The sequence below is a fragment of the Talpa europaea genome (genome assembly GCF_964194135.1).
Source record: "Talpa europaea genome assembly, chromosome: 9".
NCBI lineage: Eukaryota > Metazoa > Chordata > Mammalia > Eulipotyphla > Talpidae > Talpa > Talpa europaea.
Window position 1 is genome coordinate 87,886,716 of NC_140076.1, and position 24,329 is coordinate 87,911,044.

Genomic DNA, 24,329 nt, shown 5'->3' on the forward strand with positions numbered 1-24,329 from the left:
AACATATTTGTAATTTGAAGAAGAGAAGAAGCAGAAACAAATATTTAGAGAAATAATGACTTTAATTCTTTCCACATTTAATAAAAACTATATCATCAAAACTGTGAGAAGTTAAACATTTTGCTAGCAGTGTAAATATAAAGAAAACTACACCACAGAACATCACAATCAAATTTCATAAGCCAGTGATAAAAGTCAGGGAGAGGGGAAGGAGAAGCAAGTGAATGTAGAATTTTATATTTAGGAAAATTTCCTGAAAATTAAGATGAAATACTTTTTTTTTAATGAGTAGAAGAAAACCACTACAATATATTTTTTAAATTATATGACATGGAACCTTGAATCTACATGAAGGAAGAGAAACGAAAATGATAAATTCATATTTTGTCTCTTTAAAAAATAATTTTCCACTGAAAGTAAGATTATAAAAATACATTTTGTAATTGTAATATATAAAGAAATAAAATATGACAGAAATGATAGGTTGATCTCTAATGCTATAAGGTTTAATATTATTTGAAGGTAACCTATGATAAGTCAAAGATGCATGAAACTTTATCATGAATATAAAAAAATTTGTAGTATAGTTCACCTGCCAATAATGGAGAAAAAATAAAATACAAAAAATTACCATAATTCTAAATAAAGCAAAAGTGGAAAAATACACCAAGATCAGATGGGGAAAAAAAAAAACAGAAAACAAAACAGTCAGTAGATTGAAGCTGAAATATGTTTAATAATTATATTAGATTTTAATGGTATACACACTGAATTAAAAGTAAAGAATGTTAGACTGACTAAAAAGGTAATGCCAAAGCTATATCTTAATTATGAGAAATTCACTTTAAATATATAGGCATAGATAAGTTTAAAAAAAGATTTTTAAAATATCTTGTGGGGCCTCCCTGGTGGCACAAGGGGTTAAGATGTAACCTATGAAGCTATCCGCAGCCACTGCAGCACCAGTTCGATCCCGGGCCAGGGAGATATGGTGCAGCAGACCTCTCCTGACTCATCCGCTGCTCCCCTCAGTAGTGAATTTCAGTCAGTCTGCCTGTTCTGTTACCCACTCTGCCTCTGAAGAATCCTCTCACCCCCCACACCTCTGGCCTGTACCCCAGTTCTTGTATACATAAATAAATAAATCCTTAAAAAAAATCTTGTGAACACTATAAAAAAAGAAAGCTGGAAATTAATACTGACTTCAGATCAAGAAATTTTTTCAGGGACAACCTAGTGCATTACGTAAGATGAAGATGAAGATGACAATTCAATTAAAATCTGCTAATCATAAATGTCTTTGACCTAATTACAGAGTCTCGAAATATATTTTTTTAAAAAAGGCAAACACATGTTTAGCACCAGTAGATCAGGAAATAATTACTAGAACAGATAGAAAATCGTTAAGAATGTAAAAGTGTGAAAAAACTGGACATCATATTGCAGTAAAACTTGAACCTGAATAACATATCCAAAATTTCATAACATATCCAAAATTTAACTTGAAATAGTGAACAACAATTATCAACAGTGAACAACTCCATTAACCTAAACCTAAAAGCTAGAACTATAAAACATTTAGAAGAAAAATAAGGAAAAAGCAGTTGATCTTGTAAAAGATAAAATATCTTCAATAGAAGACAAAATATAAATCATAAGAGAAAATGTTGTTAAAACTGACTTTATAAATCCAAAAACTTTGGTATTCAAAAGTCACAATTAGGAAAATAAAGTAGAAGATGAAAACTCAATCCACAGTCTTAGAGTAAATAATCAGAAGATATACATTTAACAGAGAATACTTAAGTAATGCTACAGGTTAACAATATGAAAAACAAACCATTTTTTTTAAAGTGGAAAAAAACTGAAAGATAATTCACACCTTAAAGAATACATGAATAGACAATGAGTACATTTAAAATCACATAATGTTATTAGTCATTGTGGATATGTAAATGCACAATCATTTTCAAATGACTAAAATTTTCAAATGCTGGTAAGGATGTGGAACAACTGGAATTCATACATTGCTGGCAGTTACACGGAATGATGCAAAATGCAAAAGCAATTTGGCAGTTTCATGATAAGTTCTACACACATTTATCATCCAACCTAGCAATCACACTCTATGTTCTTACTTAAGAGGAATTTAACATTTGTTGTACAAAGTCTTGTACTGGGATGCTCATGGGTAATTTACGTCTAGTAGCCAAAATTTAGAAATATTCAAACATCCACTCAAACATGAATGCTTAAACAAGTATAGTCTATCTATACTATGGAATATTACTCAGGAAAAAAGAAAACTAATTACAAATAGATAAAACTACATGTGTGTGTTCTAAAAAGACGCTGAGAAAAAAAAAAGTCAGACACTACTCACCACACATGAAATGATACGTTATATCTATACCTTAAAAGGTATAAACTCACCTGTCATAACAAAGAGCAATGGTCTCCTTGAGCTGGGAATGGTGTGGAGATTTAGTCAAAATAGCATAATGCAACTTTGGGAGGACACAGAAATGTTTTATGTATTAATTTTAGTTATAATTCCCCAGATACATACATTTGTTTAAACTTAGAATGCTACATTCAAAATAGGCTCATTTTATTGTATTTGTTATACTTCAGTAAAGTTGACTTTTATAAAGCAAAATAAGAATATGATAATGGTGTGTGTGTGTGTGTATCTGTCTGTCTGTCTGTCTTGTCTATATCTGTATAGCTATCATCCTACCAGGCACTTACTCAGTGGTCATACCTTATTCATTGTATTTATCAACAGTGAACAACTCCAAAAATTTCACGTTTCTTACTATCTGATTATCATCCAAGAGATCTTAACAATTTTCTGCCTCATAATGTCTGAAATACAGTGGCTCTACCCACTTCCTAGTGTCTATCGCTCTCCTCAGAGGTATCCCAAATTCAGTGAAGAAAAGCCAAACTAATGCTCTACAAACACACACACACACACACACACACACACACACACACACACCCCAGATCCTACTTCAACTGCAGTCTTCACTCCCCCTATCTAATTAAATAACACCAGCATTAGGTTAAAACTCCTGGGGTCACTTCAGTTTTTTTTTAGTCTTACATTTCAAAAGTAATCCATTAACACATCTTTCAACTCTACCTTCAAAATACATTCAAAGTCAAACCATTTCTCACAACCTACTCCACTACCAATTCTACACTAGTCCTTCATCAGCTCTCACTTAGAAGACTTCAAGAGACTCCTGTGAATCTATTCTTGTTCTAGAGTTGGAACCCCCAGTCACCAGACTGATCTCTTTAGTACATTAATCAGCTGAAGTCTCTGTCTTGCTCACTTTTCTGATTGCTTCCCAACACACTTAGAAAAATATCTCATTTCTTGCCCTCCTGTACATGGCTCTGCCTGCTGGATGGCTGCCTCCCTCACAGCACTCTTCCTACCTCTTTTTCCCATATTTACTCTTGTCAACCTCACTGGCCATTTGCATCTCTGGAATATTATCAAATTTCCCCATTCTCTTTCCCCACTTACCTCAGATCCTCGTGTGACTCATTCCCTCGCTTTATTCAGATCCCTGCTCATTTATTTCTCAAAGTTGTCCAAATACCCATTTTATAATTGTGCCATAAACACCCTTTATTATGCTCCACCCATTCTGCTTTATTTTTCTTTATAGAATTTTTTACTAAACGAGCAGCATCCCATCCCTGTCTATATTGCTGTGATAAGTCTTCTAACTATGCAGATGTTTTCTCTTCACCAAACTTCTCCCTTTCAGGGGCAGCTCTGTCTGCCTACTTTTGCTGGTGCAAGTGTTCTTTATTCTTCTCTCCCTTTCTATAATAAGCCTGCCCTTCTGGATATAAAAAAAGAATTTTTACTAAATTAAATTATACATGTTTATATTTATATGTACTTTTTTATAGCTTTATTGTTCTAGTCATTTCTTGAGTACAAAGACTTCATCTGTTAGTTTGTTTCATTGATGTACTTCCAATACTAAATGCCTGGCACCTAGTAGGAAGGTAACATTTGTTAAACAAATGTAAGGACTCTATAGCTAAATTCCTGAGTAAGTGGAAGAATGTCCAATAATATGTCACATGGATACACATGAGAATGTCCAATAATATGGCATATGAGATTAGGGATGATAACACTGTTCTGTGTACATTTCTCTATACATGATTAGTATCATTTGAAATCTCTACATATATGTGTTTTATCCTTAGACTAAAGGATAGACTAAAATCCTTAGACTAAAAATTTTCAATTTTCTAAAAAAATAAAATTAAGAGCAACATCTAGATAATATTAATTCAGTGATGTTTGGAAGGGAGGTATCTGGCAGGCGGAACATAGGACCACTACTGAAAAATTACCTCAGTTTTTCATTGCAGTAAGGAAAAGTATTTTTCATGTATTCATTCAATAGCAAAAACTTAAATTCCATTTACATTTCTGTACCATTAGATATTAAAGGGACTTTGAGTGTGATATGCTTTATGAAGCAAATAGACAGCTCCCCAACATTAAGTCAGAGACTTACAAAATGCCCACTATTCACCACACAAAAATGTTCTGTATACGTGTGCTCTTAGGTAATTTTATACATGAGGGAGGTCACCATTTGGAGAAAAGAAGAATTTCCAGGCATTATTATATGCAATTTCTATGTTAAAGATTTTTTTAAAAGTATGGGATATTTAGTCATAGCTCTCACCCAATACATCCAATAACTAGATATTAAGTCGCTCCTACAGGCTTACAAGTATGATAGATTGTGAACTGTATGAACAGGAAAATAAACAGATTTCTAGTTTTTCATGATGCATCGTGGGGTAAAAAGTAGTTTTACACAAAGACATTTAGTGAACTATATAAGCAGGAAATAAATATGAACAGATTTCTAGTTCATAATACATCTTGGGGCAAAAAGTATTTTTACACAAAGTCATTTAGTGAAGGAGCAAACAACACAGAATTTGGAATAAGACAAAGGAGATCAAAATTCCTCCTCTAACTCATTGTTTTAACAGACATATTATTCCATTGGACGAATGCAGACTAGCTTACCCATCCATCCCCCAGCAATGTACTCTCTTTGTCTTCAGTCGGAGACAAGGTCTGCTGGGCTACCAGGACACTCTTGTACATGCAGCCTACGTACTGGAGTGTTCACGCACACAGAAATGTAAAGCAATACTGTCTATATTACTGTGATAAGTCTTCTAACTAGTATCTCTCTTCAGGCCTTGCCCTTTGACCCAGAAAAAGAATAATTTGTGTCAGATGTCTGCTTCAAGCCCTCAGAGGTCACTCAGTTCTTTCAGAGTGAAAGACAAGATTGTTCTGTGTCCTGAAGACTCTGCCCATAGCTCCCTCATTATTATTTTGACCTCACCTCTTCCCACCACCCACCACATTCACTTCACTTCACACACACCCTCCTGCATACCAGACCCTGAAACCAAAGAACAAGGCTCCCCCTTAGAGTTCTTTGTATTTGCTATTCCTCCTGCTTGGAACTCCCTTTACTCAGATATCCATTTGCACCCCAGTCACTCACTTCCTTTGCTACCACTCTACTAAAATAAACAATGTACCTCCCCAAAGAGGCAGATCCTCTTATCCACCTCACCCTGCTTTGTTTTTCTACAGAGCATTAATCACCAGTGGACATGCTTTTTATTTCCTTGTTCATTTGCTCACTTGTGTATCCATTCTCTGGGGAAGGGTCCATCACAAACACTTGCTCCATAAGACTAAGGACTTTATTTTGTCATAGTCATATCCCAATAACTAGAATGCTGCTGCTCCAGAGGATGTGCTTATTAGAATCTTATTAAATGAATTTTGATAAAGGAATAAAAGAATCTCAAAATTTTGCGCTAAGTTGCCATATTGCCTTCTCAAAATATTAAAACTATCAACACTCTATTACAATGTGTAAGTATGTTTGTAACTCTTGCCCACACTCTCACCAACACTAGACATTATCAATATATTATACATTCATATCTTTGTCTATTATTATCAAAAGGAGAGTTATAACTTTTATCAAAATTAAATGCTAGTTTAAAATCAAAGATACATATTTAATACATTGTTATATTTCTAAGTGACACTCTATAGAGCATGCTAACAGAAAGAATGCAAATAATTAAGTTTCAGAGATAATATCCTCAAGAGCTCATGCTCATGCTTTTTAATTCTCATGATTAAAATGCAAATAAAGCACATCTTCAAGGCAACCTGTCTAAAGCAGTAATCCTTCCATTTCAAGAAGGCATCTTTCTGCCAGCACCATCCTTCTGTGAAATAAGCAACTTGTCTGGCAGGTCTGGAAGGAGGACAAGGGAAATGAGAGGATCATTCATTGTAACTGCCCCCTTGGAGTCCTTTCAAGATATGCTCCCATGACAGCTAAAGAGAATTCAGAGGCTATAAGGCACTCTACAAAATTTTTCAGGAGGCTGTGAGTTAGATGCACACAAGATGAAAGCAAATGTGCATGGGAAAGAGGCACATGGCAGGTGTGAAACACCCTTAATGTGGCATCGCAGACCCCAAGGGTGAAAGGTTTGGGGATGCAAATGCCACCTGTTGCATAGTCCTTGAGAACAACATTTTAAATGAACATCAAGCTATCGGAAGACCTATGGAGAAATTAGCTAGCATTCAAAACTAGACAGCCTGCATTCTGAAGATTTGTAAAGCACAGATTATCTTAAAAGCTTTCTCAGTGTTCAAACAGCATTGTCATTTCCAATGTAGAAGTTGAAAAGATAGGCTACTCTTGGGATAATTCTGAGTAAATAAAAAAAATGGCAAAAACCAAAACTGATACAACATTCATCCATCCTTTTCTCCACACAAAGTTATTATTTTCTCATATTTAATAAGATTTTAAAGAGTAGAGTAGTATATCTTTCCAAATTGCAAACCACTGATGTCCTATGAAAACCAAAAATATTTAAGACTATTTCAGAAATTAGCCAAATACCCCATTTGGGAGACAGTACTTAAGTTAGAGATAGAGCCAATGAACAGTAAAATACTGCCAGATTACAAAAAAATAGATCATTTGGATGATGTTGCCAACAGATGGCAAATGCAGGGCAATGGAAGATAATGCCAAAATAATTACTTCTCAAGCCAGGAGCCAAGCTAAGGAATGTTTGCTGAGAAATAATGGTTCTTCTAACCACTTAGGAAAAGGGAATAGACATGAAAATATTAGGAAGAGCAGAATCAAATTTATAGGAATAAAGGTAGAGTATTAAGGTTAATATGGAAAGGTGAAAGGGAAGATTTAATAAGATTCTATTTTAATATACCAATTAAGAAAGAATGAAGTTCCTTTTTTTTTTTTTTTTTGTGGGACCCTCGCCGGTGGCAGGGGATCGAACTGGTGCTGCAGAGGCTGCGGGCACCCTTGCAACCCAGCGCTCAACCACTGCGCCACCAGGGGAGGCCCAAGAATGAAGTTCTATTAAAGTAATTCAGAGTACCCACCTTTTTATTTTTCTTAAAGTAGCATTTGCCAGTCCTGTGCCTTTTACAGGAATATTCTCATTCAACCCACAGTAACATTATGAACATAATTTACAAAAGAGAAAACTGAGAGATAAAGAAGTTAATTTTTCCATGGTCACACAACTTGCAAGTGGTTGCGCCCAAGTTACATTACTAGGCATTCTGATTCCGGAGATCTACCCTCATACATTATACTATATATTATGCCAAATGTTGTATGCAAACACCCAAAAGGTAGCTTAACTTTCTGTTCAAAGGCAACTCATGTAAGCTTTATTCACTATGGCAGAGTAATTTTGTTTACCTAAGACTCAGAGTCATTAATTCAAACATTTCATTAACACTTATAGCACATGTATTATTCTAGGTACTAACAAGATGACAATTTAATTCCAGTTCAGAAAGAACTTAATTTAGGGGAATACAGATATGTAAATCAATAATCATAATGCATTGCAAGAAGTGACATACTAGGAGGTACATTTACAGTATAAAAAATTGGAGACTCCCCATGGGATGCTACTACATTTATTTCTGAGGCAGGGAGGGGAATATTAGAAGAAATAAAGGGATAAGAAGAAAGGAATCATGAGTGGGAACTTAAACTTGGGGCGCAATTTGGACATCTACTATAAGAGAAAATGCCAAAGGAACTTTACATAAGCAGACTATTTCTGCTGATAAATTGTTTTCCATGAGGGTTTAGGTTAACAATTCTAAACAACTATACATGTATGTTGAAATTGAATGATAAAGTAAATGAATGGTGGATAGTAGGGACAGGGTTAACACACAAGCAGGGGACAAGACTGGAAAGATCCATGTGGAAATGGATTAGAGTTGGAAACATCAGTATAAATTCATGGTTATCTTTATATACATACCAATGGAAACATATCAAAATATTTAAAGACATATGTATAAATGCACAGTGTACACAAATATATTTCCTTATTCTGTCAACTAAAGACCTTAAATAGCATGCCAACAGCAATGAGAACACCTAAAACTCAGATTTTGGTTTCTAATACCTTCTCAATAAAAGGAATAATGGCGCCTAGGAGAAATCACTGACTTGGATACTGAAACAGTATACAAGATGACCATGGAGCATCTTGTCCACAAACATTAAAAATCATAAAATCCATGTTAGGAAAGATATGTCAAAATGGCACAAAGCCATCCAACAGACCTCCCAGTGATCTAAGTTGGAACAATCAGAACAACAAATAATAAACTTGTTTTACATTATAACACAAAGTATAAAATAATTGCTCACTGTTATAGTCTAACATAAATAACTGATTGATTGAATAAATAAATAAATAGATGAGGAAGAGTAAAGATAGTTTGCAGGCTAAAGAATCCCAGATGATCTTGAAGATACTCTGCCTTCCAAGAAGGTCAGACACAGGCCTCCCCGGTGGCGCAGCAGTTGAGCACTGGGTTGCGAAGCTGCCCGCAGCCTCTGCAGCGCCAGTTCGATCCCCGGCTGCTCCCCGGCCACTGGAGGAGGGTTCCACATGGTGCGCAGACCTCTCCTGCCGCCCGCTGCTCCCCTCAGCAGTGTGCTTCAGTCCTTCTGCCTGCTCTGCTCCCCGCTCGGGTACTGGTGAAGTCTCTCACCCTCCTGCGCTTCTGACTGTACCCAGTGCTCTTCCAAAGAGTCAAGTATGGGAAGGACATGGGGAAAAATAACTTTACAGAGAAAAAAACCTAACCAACACCATCATAAGCAAGTGATCATGTTGGCGGGCAGAAGGAGGGGTAACCCGGGACCCCCAAATCCACCTGCTCTAAAAAGGGTCTGCCATTAGCCACATAAAGACAAAACATACTCTAGTGTGTACTACCTTCAATAGAAAATAGCTTTAATACAATTAGGATATAATAGGGAGAAGAAAAATCAAGTTTTTTTTGTTTCCAAATCAAGCACCCAAAGTTACCCATCCCCTCATGAGCAAATGTCCAGCCAAACAGGTGTACCCAAGGTGGGGTCACTGAAGCCCACAAGCTTCCACAAGTCTAAGGCACCTTCTGGAGGGGACCCATAGGAAAGGGGCAGAAGGGTCCAGGCAAGTCTGTAAGGAAAAGAGCAAAATCAAAACCCAAGTTAAGATGAAGGCTGCCATTGTCAGTGTCCCCACAGGCCTCTCACCCACATCTCTGTCTCTTTCAAGTGTCTCTCGCCATGTCCCCCAAGTCCCTGGTACAAGTCCAAGCCAGTGCAGTTTCTTCTTCACATGTCTCTCAGCATCATGTGTCTCCTCCAAGTCTTTTTCTTGATCTCCTCCCTTCATTCTCCCAGTCTTCTCTAGCTTCTCCTCCCTGCTCAGCTCCACCTTCCTTTTGGTTGGGGCAGGGAAGCTAGAACCTCCCCTTCCTCTGGGGAGGTTCACCTATAAAATCTGAGATGTCTCTGTAAAGAGGAGTCTACAGAGATATGATAACTACATATCATGTGGTATCTTGGATGGATAATGGAGCAGAAAAGAGCCACTGAGCAAAAATAAAGGAAACCTGAGCACAACCTAGACTTTTGTTGGGAAGACTATCAATTTTGGTTCAGTAATTGGGATAAACATAATCACCCAAATGTAAGATATTAATAATAGCAAAACCAGGTATGGGATATGTGAGTTGTATTTTTTATACAACTTGTATGTAAATCTAAAACTGTCTTACAATTCAAACATTTATTAAAAATAAATATTTATCACCAATAAAGGAATTTTAAAAATGTAGAAAAGAAAACGTTGATTTTTTTTTTTTACATTTATGAGCCTTTTAAAAAGAAAAACAGGGCCTCCCCTGGTGGTGCAGCAGTTGAGCGCTGGGCTGCAAAGCTGCCCACAGCTTCTGCAGCACCAGTTCGATCCCCAGCCGCTGGCGAGGGTCCCACATGGCACGCAGACCTCTCCTGCCACGCCCGCTGCTCCCCTCAGCAGTGTACTTCGTCAGTCTGCCTGTTCTGTTCCCCGCTCTGACTCTGGTGAATTCTCTCACCCTCCTGCGCTTCTGACTGTACCCAGTGATTGTATAAATAAATAAATAAATCTTTAAAAAAAGGGCATATCCTGAATATACACCTCTAAATATTAAGAAATTAAGTACCCTAAAAACCGCTGGGAAAGATAGATATATTTTCACACTATATAAGACTAATTATTTATAATATAAATGACTCAGATAAAGAATGGATAGCATACTAATTTGATCTTCCAAAGGCAGATCAAACTGATAATATTAAAGAATAAGATTGTCTCCTTGAATGACTCCCCATTCCTAGGAATATTCTTTCTTACTTTTCTTAACAAAACATTCAAAAAATGCATCTGAAGCGAACTACTAAAGACTGAATGAACTATGGTCAATTTTCACAGCAACTGAACAAAACTGGGTCATGAAATCACAGAAACACCAGGGTCAACCGCTTACTTCTTAATGCTCATCTTGAGATGAGATCAAGAGAGATTAAGTGTCTTGTCCTATAAAAATATCTAGCCAGTGCGTCAGTTGACTGTGGAGCTACATTTCCTCTAACTGCAGGGTCATACTTTATCCAGTGCAGACAAGAGAAGGGCAATAACTGCTACCTGTTCCTTCTTACAGCCAATCTCACTGTCTCCCTCTCTCCTGACAGACAGGATTTGTCTATCATAACACACGTTCTCATTGAGCAGAGACAGAGGTTAAAATAGTCCTCTACAAAGTATCCCAAGCATCCCCTATTCAAGATAAGAACTGACACACAAGAGTAAACTTACATTCCATCTCTGAAGGACAAGAACTTGTACTAAAATAAAGCAGCTATGCCCTAAGGTGACAAGTTAATACTGGAACTGGAGCAAAGAACCTCATGCTATAATAAACACAGAAACTTCATTAAAGTAATGTTTGCTTATTAAACTGGAACCAATTAAAAGCAATCAACAAAAAAGTGATCCATTTCTTCTACTATATTAATTTAATTTGGATGAGAATAAGCTATCCCTTGAATTAATCACTTCAATGGGAATTGGTTAAAGTGGTTGGATTTTCTAGCCTATCGAATTTAAAGCTAAAATGGAGAAAAACACAAAAGCAGCTCAATTTAAATAAAAGTACAGCTTTAAACTTCAACAATCAGATATTAGGCAGACACAGCTATTTTTCCAACTTAGATTCTAATTAGTTTTCTTCCATCTAAGGCTGATATGCCTCCAATAAACTTGCAAATTTAGCAATTATCTGTAAAAATCTTTTCCTTTAAATAACTTGAGATTTCTCTCCTGGGACTAAAAATAGAAGCAACAGATATGGAAATATTTAAAAATGAAAATTTTGCCTAACTAAAATATACTTAGAAATGTGGGGGGAGGGGAACTGTGCTTAAATTGCCTCAAAATTGCATCACTGGATTATGAATTTCAATTTTATTAAACTTTCAAAATCTCAAAGACAGAGGAAAATGTCAGCAGTTGATGGCAAGCAAAAGTAAACTTTGCATTATGGTAATGTATCACAAATCTCAAAATCTGAAATTCAGAGCAGGAAGAAATCTCTGCAGCCACCTAAACCAAATTCTTCATTTCACATTTGTGCAAGATACCCGGAGATTGAGTAATTTTCCAAAGGGAACCAGAAAATGGGATTAGATCCTGAAGATGTTTCTGCTTCCTCAATGCCTGTCACCTTTTCCATATAACATGTAGCATCTCAAGGACCTTCTCTTCAGGGCTAGGAGCTGCAATACATAATATAGTCAAAGCCTGAACTCCCTTCTCATTTGTGTCCCTTGGTTCCACTTTAGCCTAAAAGTCAGGACTATTTAGTTTAGGATCTTTATTTCCTCCTAGAGCACAAAACTTGACTGTTTGCTTTCTAGTTGGGAACATTAGGTCTAAAACATAATACAACCTTTATAACCTTTTTATCTTCCTCCTGAGTCGAGTGACAGTAAACGAAATACATTTTCTAGAGCCAAGATAAGCAAAACAGATATTATGAAAGTGAATGTGCATTAAAGAATAATCATGTTAAGTGAAATCCCTCAAAGACTCAACACAATTGGTTTAGTGGTTAAGAGGTAGGCACTTGAATCAGACCTGCAGACTTTAAATCCTGCTTCTGCTACTGATTAGCTCTGATATCTTAGACACACTTTTGTCACATCCTCATCACTTTTACAGTCCACAAAGAAAGAGTAAAAAGGGACTGATGACAGATAGATAGATAGATAGATAGACAGACAGACAGGCAGACAGATGATTGATAGATAGATGCATACATAGATAGGTAGGTAGGCTGGTAGGTAGGTAGATTTCTTGCTGGGTAAGTAGGTAGGTAGGCAGTAGGCAGACAGATAGAGACTCCTGGCAGACAATAAAGTCTCTCGGGTGTTTCCCATAATTGCTGCCCCAGTATTTCTTTTTGAAATATCAAATAAATTGTTTCATTGCTTTTTATTTTTTAAGAAGCATCTCCGCTTTAACAAACATGTCAGGCAGCTTATTTTGCAACCCAGGGGCTACTTATACAAGTTCCTCAAGATTTCTAAACCTAATTAAAAAAAAGATTTCTAAACGTCAGCTTTCCTCATCTGTGACTTACAGAATTAAAGGAGGTGCTGTCCTGTTGTGGGCTGACTAGAGATTTGGCAGCTTCTTCACCTTCTAGGTGTCCCTCTTTATAACAGAGACTGGAAGGGTGGGGACTCTACTTCTCAGACTCCTTTGTGAACAAGGATTCTAGATGTAGTTTAAGTTCAGCTAACCAGGCTGTGTTCTGAAAGATAGCCAGGAGCATGTTGCTCTTCCTCTGACAGGCCAGGGAACCATTTGACCTTTGACAGAAATGAGAATTACAGTGGCCTCTGGGCATATCTCTCAGTTGGCTTCAAGTTTTCCTAACATAGACAAAAGCAGCAAAATCTAAAGCAAATTGAAAATCACTGACAGCTTTTCCCAATCTTCAAATCCATCCAATGACTATGTAAGTATCTAATCCGCTTTACTAAATTCCTTTCTTCTCAAGATACTTAGATTATCTGTTTTCCTGACTAATCTTATTGATAAACATATAAAGCATTCATCACATAGAAGTCACTCTATAAAGGTAGTTTATAATACTAGTAGTGGTAGCCATAGCAGAGAGTAGAAATCAAGGCAGTAGACTAAATCCCCTCATTTTCCACCAAAACCAGGGTAAAGCGCCAAGCAAATAGGGGAAGTTTTAGATTATGAGACTCAAGAGAGAAATACTACACTTGTATTGAGAATTAAAAGCAATTATTCAATTCAGCTCTCATGCTATTTTGTAGAACAATATATGGATTTGAAAACATGGTTTACGTATTTTATGCTCATGAGATTTAGAGACTTATCTCTAGATAAGCAGCCAGCAAAGTGGGTTCACATTTGAACTGTGATCTTGCCCCAGTCAGCTTTCTGCTTTTCAGTTTCCAAATCTGCAACCAAATGCTCATTGAGGGCTTATTCAGCTGTTCAATGTTATGCTTTTAGAACTAAGTTATGAGGAGGCCTTTGAGGTCCTTGAGGACTACTGCTAAAGCCATTGAAATATTCCCCTGAAATCAAATGTATGTAATTAATTTTCTGAAGAAAGAAAAAATTTGCATATCAAAAGGTATTTTTCATTTTCACACAGCCTAGCTACTGTCCCAATTACCACCAAAATTTTATTAATAAAGTAATGCTGTCTCATTTCAACCAATTTACAGTCAAGAAGAAAGAGACCTGAAAAGTATCTATTTATCTACTCACTCCAACTATATCTCAGAGAGCAATTATGCACTGGTCTCTTCAAACATCAAAACCAAATTAATAAGCAGTTTCTAGGGGGGGGGGAGAAGAAAAAGAAATGACAGGAAGATGCAAGAGAAAACGAAAGGTAGCGAAATGACAGACAGACAGAAAGAGGAGATGGAGAAACAAAGCACATGAAAACGTTTTGTAAAGGGCAACACATTAAATAAATGGGAACATAGGTGAATTCAACCACCTAACTGGAGAATTAGCCAATTGATAAATTCCAAGGCAACAACATCATAGGGTAAGGAAGTTTAAGGAGGCCAATGTGACCAGTCACTTTTATGAGCAAAATCTCTTTTTCACTGAATGTATTAATGAATGTATATTGGCCTTGCCAAAATATTCTCCTTCCAAATGCCTGGTAAACCCTCAGATGTTACTGATGGAAGCTGAGCCCTAGACAGTGGGAACCTGGGCAAATTACTCAGAACAGCATGATGCAATTAAAACAGAAACATGTCCAAATGCATATCATATCATTGGCTCTAACTGCTGGAAAATAAAACCCTAAAAGTCTAAGGAATAGCAATCATACAATACAGATACTTAGCAAATATTTTGTAAGCATGAATTATGCTTTGCATATTGCTCTCTGTATTATTATCAACAATACAGGTAAGTAGACATGATTTTCTAGCATTCTGGTCTTACAGAGATAACAAGGACACATTGTCATAGAAGTTTGGGAGAACAGTTCATGAACATGGAATCAACAAGGCACACCACCAATGACCACCAGGATCATTCTGATGACAATTCTCTTGAAAGACTCATGTTACAGGTACAGTAATCTCCATTCACAGATAATTAGCAGATCACCTACTTAACATTATTCACAAGTACTGGGTAGAGATGGGTTCTGAAAATACATGTTCACAGGTTAGAGTCTTCAATCCCTGTAGACATGAAATCTCCCACACAACAAGAAATAAAATGGTATTTCGCAGGAAAAATCCCTTAATATCCTTGGGCTAGACAATCCTTTGGAATTTAGTAGATGAGGAAAATAGCATAGACGCTTCCTGGGTCTTCTTTTCTACAGTAAATATTTGTTGCACTTTTCCCAAAGTCTATTCTACCTTTCTCTAAAATAATCACCACATTCTCTACACAGAGTGTATTTTATTTCTGACTCACAGCTCTCATGGTGAGCAAGGGACTGAGAGAGAGATGGCTTATTCCAAGTACCCCTTTTTCATGAGTATATGAGCCCTGCACTTGGCTTAATGCTCTGCAGTCTGTTTCAAAATGCTAATAATTTTATCTTTGTATTTGTGTTTTGTAAGTATAGTCCAAAAAGACAAGCACATATATAACCATACAGAGACCACACATATATTATGCACCATTCCTTGCTTCTCTGCTCACCTATAACATTTGCACACAACATTCTGGTGGCCCCAGGAATCCAAAGTTTCAGTGTTAAGATATTCAAGCAAGTACAAAGTTCAAGTGTTTATATCTCTAACACTGAGTAGTTGGGACTTTTCATTTGAACCAGAACTTGCTTCAGTGGAGAGAAAAGGAAATAGCATTCTAAGAAACAGAAATGACAAAAGAAAACCATCATACCCATTCCTTACTGTAATAAACAAGCATTTACACTAAAAACAATGACATCAGGACCTCCCTGGTGGCACAAGGGATTAAGCATCAGCACTATGAAGCTATCTGCAAGTACTGCAGCAGGAGGAGTTAGACCCCAGTCAGGGAGGTGACCCACATGGCAAAGCAAACCTCTCTTGTCTTGCCCACTGCTCCCCTCAACAATGTATTTTCAGTCAATCCGCATGATCTGCTCCCCATTCTGTCTCTGGAGAATCCTCTTACCGTTAACCACCCCCACCCGGGACCTTTGACCTGTACTCCAGCTCTTGTATGCATAATAAATCAATATTAAAAAAAAACACAGGGACCTCCCTGGTGGTGAAGGGGTTAAAGACAGCACTATTAACCTATCACCAGCCACTGCACACTACATGGCACAGCAACCCACATTGCACAGCAGACCTCTCCTGCCTGACCCGCAGCTCCCCTCAGCAGTGTATTTAGTATATCTATCTGCCTATTCTGTTCGCCACTCTGTCTCTGGTAAATCCTCTCACCCCCTGAACCTTTGGCTTACAACCCAGTTCTTGTATGTATAAATAAATAAATCTTTAAAAAAAATGACATCAGTAAGAAAAAAATGGGCTAACTCCTCTTTTCATCAGTAATCTGAAGATAGTATTGATAGAATGGGTACAGGTCAAGCAGACTATCTGGAAGCAGAATAATCACGATTTGGGTAAGAACAAAATTCATATGTATGGACAAGTTATAAAATACAAATTGTGTCATTTAAATGAGTTTGCATATGAGTTCAATGTCATTTAAAATTGGCATGGCACAATACAGAAATGAATGGAAAATCCATGCTACAATTTTAAAATTTAAATTGTCTTTACTTAGGGTGACATTAAATGCTAAATAAATACTTTGACAAGACAAGAGAGCAACCCTGGAGAAAAAGAGTAAGTTCTAAACTCTGATACCTTTAACAGCACACTTTTCCTACTTTGGGATAATGACCTGAAAGATAAGCTTCCCCAAGATATCAGAAATGGGACATGGATGGATGCCCTGCAGGCTCACAAGAAACTTTTATTGCTTCTTTAACTACCTAGAATAATGAAAACTAGGGTAGTAATCAGAAACAGAATCATTACCAAAAACAACCTATCAGAGAAACCCATCTATACATATAGGGCATTCATTATCCATCATGTGAGTCCCCCTCATTGTCATGTGAGACCCTTGAAGTCCCAGGCCTTAGTGCAGGAAATATACTCTCATTTTCCCTCATTGTTTTTGGAATCCACTGGACTATGTAGATTTCTTGCACATCCATAGTTAAATTTGTTTTTTTCTTGTACCAATTTTTCTGATATTAATTGGATTATTCAAGCAATTCAAAAAGATCCCAGAAGAGTAGTGGGGGGATGTCCTCTCCTCTCCCAAAGGTCTTCCAACTTTCACTTTGCAATCAGCCTTGCAGATTGTGTAGCTAAACCTGCTTCCTTGCCACCATGATTGGTGCAGACTGAGCATAAGAATTATGAGACTTAAGACCATGCGACCGTGTGTAACTTTCTCTGAAACAAAGAGACAGATAAGTTCTTTCTTTACCAAAAGCTGTGAGGATAAAAGCCTGAAGAGGCTTAAGAATAAACACAGAATATTAATACCCATAATAGAATACCTTAAACTGATGGGAGTAAAGCAAATATCATCAACAGTAACATTCTGATGTCTGTTCTAAGATATTGGAATAGCATGACAGGAACAGGTATTTCATATTTTTCTTTGTTATGATTTTTCAACAGCACAATGAGTTTTCCCTCCAGTAGCCAAGACATCCCAAGAGTGGCATCTAATCCATCTCTAAGGATAGTCCTTTAAGAACAACCCAGAGGACTAGCAAGGCCAGAGGTGCAGAATGATTCCCAAAAGCATCATTTGGATGCTCTGAGTCATACCTGGCTGAGGTCAATTTTCTATCAGTTGCAACCAAAACATAACTGCTATTAGAATTCTCTTGTCCAAATGCCCTTGATATGACTTTTGATTGTGGAATAAAGGCAATCCTGAAAGGATTGTGGAATAAAGGCAATCTTAAAGAGAGGTATCCACACCATACCCTTACCCAACTTTCAGCTCTCTCCCTCCTTTATGCAACCCCAAATTGGTTATGTTTTGGCTGTACCTCTGTGTTCTGTCTGACATGTGCACTTACTCTTAACTATCTCCTCCTTCATCCAGAGACCATGTATGTCCACCTATTGCTGCCAGACATTGCATCGCATCCTTTAATAACCATTTGGAATATCCTTTCTCTAGAAAGACCTAACTATTTCTCTTCAAAACCATGTTCTTCCTTTCCATTAATCTGTGTTATTTCAAATATGAACTTGGTGTGTTCATAGTTGCCTATGTCCCTCACTAAATTGTACATATTTCTTTTTTTATTTACATATTTTTTATTATTTCTTTTTTATTTTGATTTTTTATTTTAACATTTATCATTTTTCACATTTTTAGACAATATTTGCTTCCCTTCACCCCCTCAGATTTAGTCCCCATAGAGTTTCCTTCCCCAAGGCACCCGTGCACCATCACCACAGTCCCCTGTGCTCCTCCCTCCCTCCCTCTCACCCCATTCCCTTCTCCTTCCCTAAATTGTACATATTTCAAAGATATCTTTGAATTCTCTACAATGTCTACCACTGGTACTAGTACATACTTGTTGCTTAACAAAGCTAAATTGACTTGAAATAAATTGAAACTGAAGATCAATAGGAAATTCAAAATACTCAGAGTGCAGGAAGAAGTATTAGCCTTGATGAATACTTGGGTGACCTTTTCATTAGGATACATGGTGTCATTTTGATTGAGTGGTAATCTTGTCTTGGCAAGATACAATAAATGACATTTATATGTGTATATAGTGTGTGTGTGTTTACATGGTTTGGGATGAAATGGAATTTATGACAGGAAATGGATTTTAGGCGTTCTACACTCTACTTTAGCAAAATCTTGCCTGCCTTTATTCACAGGTTCTACCAGAATGTTTCCAGTCAATAAATTCCATCTGCCTTACTCTCTCAGATCACAATTGCTCATCTTCATGCTACAAGAAGAAATGTGCATTTGGTCTTTATTCTCTATTTGTGGCACACAGTCCCTAAAACCCTCAGGATCTCCAGAATAATGTCTTTTGCATGCTCATAAGATGACTTCTGGCTGAGGAGTTCCTAGGTAGCTTCAGGATGGAGACTGGCTGCAAGAAAGATAAAGGAACTATTAGAATATTGACACTTTCTGCAGCCCACCTCGGGAGGAATCAGAACTGGAGCTAGTTGAGCTAATCAGCAATGGCCAGTGTTTGATAAGCCTTGCCTACAAATAAATGCCCATAAAACCCTTAAACAATGGGAGTCAGATAAATTGGATGGGGAATATATCCATGTGCCAAAAACATGGTGGCCCCCTCCACAGGAACAGAAACTCCTGTGTTCAAAACCCTCCTGGCCCTCACCATGTATACATCTTCATTTACTCTTTATAATATGTCATGGCAAACAAAGTGTCCTCCTGAGTTCTGTGATCTATCCTAGCAAATTATTCAGCCTGAGGAAGGGGCAGTGGGAAGCCCCAATTTATAACCAGTTAGTTATAAAGACAGACAGCCCAGAATTTGCAATTAGTGTCTAGCAAAGATAGTCTTGTGAGCTCTGTGATAACTCTGGATAGTTAATGTCAGAATTTAATTGAATTGTAAGTAAATTGGTGTCTGGAGAATTGATTGGAGTGGGGAAAAAACAGATCCACCACATTTGGTTTCAGAAATGTTGTAATTATCTTACTATGTTTTTGGCAAAAATCAGGATTTAGATATGAAAGGCTCATATTTATATTCTAAACTGGTTTCTAGTCAATAAATAAGAAATTCAGTGAATCATACCACTGTATTTTCTTCCATCTTTCTCTCTTCTCTACTTCTAAAACACTAAAGCATCCAATAAACACTAGTTGAAAGTCTTTAACTAAGACCAAATTACTATCAAAGTCTTTCTCTTAACTTTTTCTTCCAAAGTTGTCATTTAGCTTTTCTAATGTAAATGACAATTTGAAGGACAGAATACAATGTGATCAGAACCAGAACACTCCTGAAAATGTAGAATTCTCTGACCCTGTTCCAGTTTAGGTTTCTCCACAAAAAAAAAAAAAAAAAATATATATATATATATATATATGATATGGGTTTAAGTTTAGGTGCTGATATCAGGAAGTTCTATGAAGGAGAAGTAAACTGAGAGAGCTGAGGAAGGAAAGGCTAATATGGGGTCCATAAGGACTATAAATGAGCACGTTATCGCTGTAGGCAATTGGACATTAATCCTGCTGATGACCCGCTGAGAACCTTTGGGAAGACACACAAAGGGTCCCATTCCTCATAGTGTCAGGTCAGTCCAGGAGTATTAACTCTCAATCACTTCTGGCCTTTCCCTTGGCTACCAAATAACTATAGCCAGAGAATGTCCTTAGACATATACAATAAGCATACAAGACTGCAGGCATGTAAGGAAATTTTTTGCAATGCTCGGATTGGTTGAGGGAATATGACTGACAGAATGGACTACAAATCCTGATCCATGTCCAATATGTGCTGCTAGAGTGCCAACATTTACCTATTGTGGATCTGTTGTGTGCTAGGCATTGTGCACATGTCAAAGAAACAAAATTAAAAGTTGCAGATTAGAGGTACACAGCATGGGAATGGTTGGGAGGGGTTCAAAATGTGAGGGAAGAGCACAGGGGACTATGGTGATGGTTCACAGTTGCTATGGTGATGGGAGAACTACAGGGACTACATCAGAGGGGAAAAACCAAATACTATTCAAAAATTAACAAAGATATAAGAAAATTAATTAATTTTAAAAAAGATTATAACCTCTGCCAGTATGAAACTTCTAGATCAGTGGAAAAATACATGTTAACTAAAATATTATACAGAGATATGGAACATAGATATTCAGGAAGTAGTAAGTGTATTTAATGATGATTTGATCTCATCTAGGATATCAAGGAAAATTTCACAGAAAAAGTGAGGTTTGAGATGAGAAATAGAAGATCAGTTAAGTGTCTACTAAGAAATACTATAAATAAATTTAAAAGAGGAAATAAAGATGGGGTGCAGAAACAAAATGGAAAGAGTAACAGGAAGTCAGTCTAAAAAGGCAAGCAAGACTGTATCATGTAGAACCATAATGGTCATGGTAAAAACTGGAATCCTTCTAAAATAAGATCAATGAAAAGATTTTTACTTTTTTTTTTATTTATACAAGAACTGAGGTGCAAGCCAGAGGCACAGAAGGTGAGAGGATTCACCAGAGACAGAGTGGGAAGGAGAACAGGCAGATAGACCTAAGTCTCTGCTGAGGGGAACAGCAGGCGAGACAGGAAAGGTCTGCCACACCATGTGGGTATCTCCCTGGCCGGCTGGGAATCAAACCCACACTGCAGAGGCTGCAGAGAGCTTCACAATGCTGCGCTCAACCTGCTGCGCCACCAGGAGGCCCCCACTGAAAGATTTTAAGAGAGGATGTGACAGAAAGCAAATAGATGCCAACATGCATATGAAAAAAAATGTTTAGGGGTCAAAATAAGGAGGTTGCAATTGTATGGGGAATATAAAAATAAAATTTATTAAAAAAAAAACAATGCAAATCAAAACCACAAGAAGACATCACTTCACACCTGTTAGAATGGTTACCATATAAAAAACAGGAAGCAAGTGTTAGTGAGGAGGTGAACAAATAGGAACCCTTGTGCACTAGTGGTGGGAATGAAACTTGGTGCGGCCACTATGGAAAACAGCATGGAGGCTCCCAAAAAAATTTAGAACTAGCATATGATACAACTAATCCATTTCTGCATTAGTAACTAGAAAATGAGTTAATTGCATCATCATTAGTAACCAGAAATGGATTAATTGTATCATAATTAGTAGCTAATTCAAAAAGATACATGCACTCTGTTTGTTGCAGCATTATTTATCATAGCCAAGAACTGGAAACATTCCAGAGTCTTAACAAAGGATGAACAAATACAGGAGATGTGATACACACACACACACACACACACACACACTCTTATTATACAGCTATAAAATAAAGATGAAATCTTGCCACTTGCAGCATGACTGGAGCCACCTTGAAGGTATACACTCTGTATGAACTGCAGTAACAGAGCAGACATTCAGAATAAATGTTAGGAAAAGAACAGATTTAGTAAGAGAAGATTAGTTCACTTTCAGTGTGCCTCTCCATGTGAAGATGCTGAGGAAGCGTTTGGAATCATGAGTCTGTGGCATTCAGGAGTTTCTAGTCTGAAGACACATACCTAGGGTAAACATATAATTTATCATTGAGACCTTGGTCATACTTCACATTACCTGGGAGGAAATATTACAGGGTAGAGACCCCTGAGGAACTTAATTGTTCACCAATTAAATCTAACATATAACTGCAAATTAATTTCTCCTTTGAAAGTTTGTGTAAATATTCATGTTATTTTGGTACAGATAAATTGGAAAATCAGTGGGTTTTGGTGTTGCTTTGTTTTATATATTGTCTTGATTGCTCAATCTCTTAGAGACATTTTTGTTTTTCTCTCAGACATAATTTCTATCCAGACACAAACACACAAGTGCATCTCACATTTTAAAGTCTGTGATAAAGCTTAACACAGCTTGAACTATTATAAATAACAAAACTATTCAACAGTGTTCTCAAATAGCTCTCTTTAGCCTCTAAATTTTCTGAAATGCAGAGTTAATTACTTAGTGGGCCATTATAGCAAATAAAATGAGATGGAAAGAAGGCACAGAGTTGTCAATAGAAAGAATCACAGAAACAAAACAACTGCTTACTTGTAGGTCTAAAAAGAAGAGGGAGAAAATCGTTTTCTAAAGGGTTTGTTAATAGAAACATCCCTTCAAATGAACAGCTCATATCTTACATCTAACAATACCATACACACACAGAAAAACATTTAATCCCTGAGATTTTATAACCATATCCCAAGCAGAAAAACAGTGGTTCAATCATATTTATAACATTGGAAAAGAAACCAAATAGACTGGAATTTTAAGAAAGTTGACTTATTTTTAAACTTACTTCAATTTAGATTTTACTTGACTATTTAAACCACATACACTACAGGGCAAAAATAAATATAAGGGAGGGTATGTGATAAAGCCCAGATTATAGAGCTAATTAAGAGCAGATCTGCAGTTTGGATCAGGGTGTGACTTAGAGCTCTTTTTGCCAAAACCACACATTTCATTTTTACCTCTTTGTGAGTTCCCTCCCCTATAAAAATGAGTCTCAGCTCTCCTGGGTAGATTAACCTTTAACCAGAGGGTCATAATTCTAAATAAGCAAAGGAAGTGAAAAATGAAGCATTTATGTCAATTTTACTAAGTCATCAAAATCTGTTTACAATGAATGAAAAAAGAAAAGTAAGAAAAAGTGGGCTTACAATGCCAAATCCAAGGATGAATTTGTTCATTAGGTAATAGCCAGTCATTAGCTACTTGGAATGATTTGACTTCAGAAAGTCTGGGTGTTGAACTACCCATCTTTGAATACCATGTAATTGGTTCTTCACCCTGCTTTTGGGACAACAGATGTGACTACCAAAAATAAGACTCACTTAATTTTAGGTTTTGGAAATGCTGTTGGACATGAAGGAGAAAAATATAGTTTTTAAAAAATGAAATATAAGTAAAATGAGATATACAATTAGATTTGTCCCCAAGAAACCAAAACTTAGGAAGAAATACTTTTTATATGTTATTAGATTTTATTTATCACAGTTTCTCCATTTAACCAAGTATAGACCCCAATGGAAAAGCTCTACTTCACCTTGACTTCCAGGCACATACCCGATCCATCCTGACTTCTCTACTAAGACCATTCCACAGAACTCTCTAAAACTCAATTATGGAGGACCTCCCCGGTGGCGCAGCAGTTGAGCGCTGGGTTGCAAAGCTTCCCGCGGCCTCTGCGGCGCTGGTTCGATCCCCGGCTGCTCCCTGGCCACTGGAGGAGGGTCCCACATGGTGCGCAGACCTCTCCTGCCGCCCGCTGCTCCCCTCAGCAGTGTACTTTGGTCCTTCTGCCTGCTCTGCTCCCCGCTCTGGCTCTGGTGAATTCTCTCACCCTCCCGTGCTTCTGACTATACCCAGTGCATGTATAAACAAAACGAACAAACAAACAAACAAATAAATAAATACATGCCTCTATTAAAAAAAAAAAACCTCAATTCTGGAATGATATCCTCTCCGTCTAAATATAAATATGTCCATCCATTAGCTTTCCCTGCTACACTGTGTTTAAGCCACCCAGTTACTTAAGTCAGAA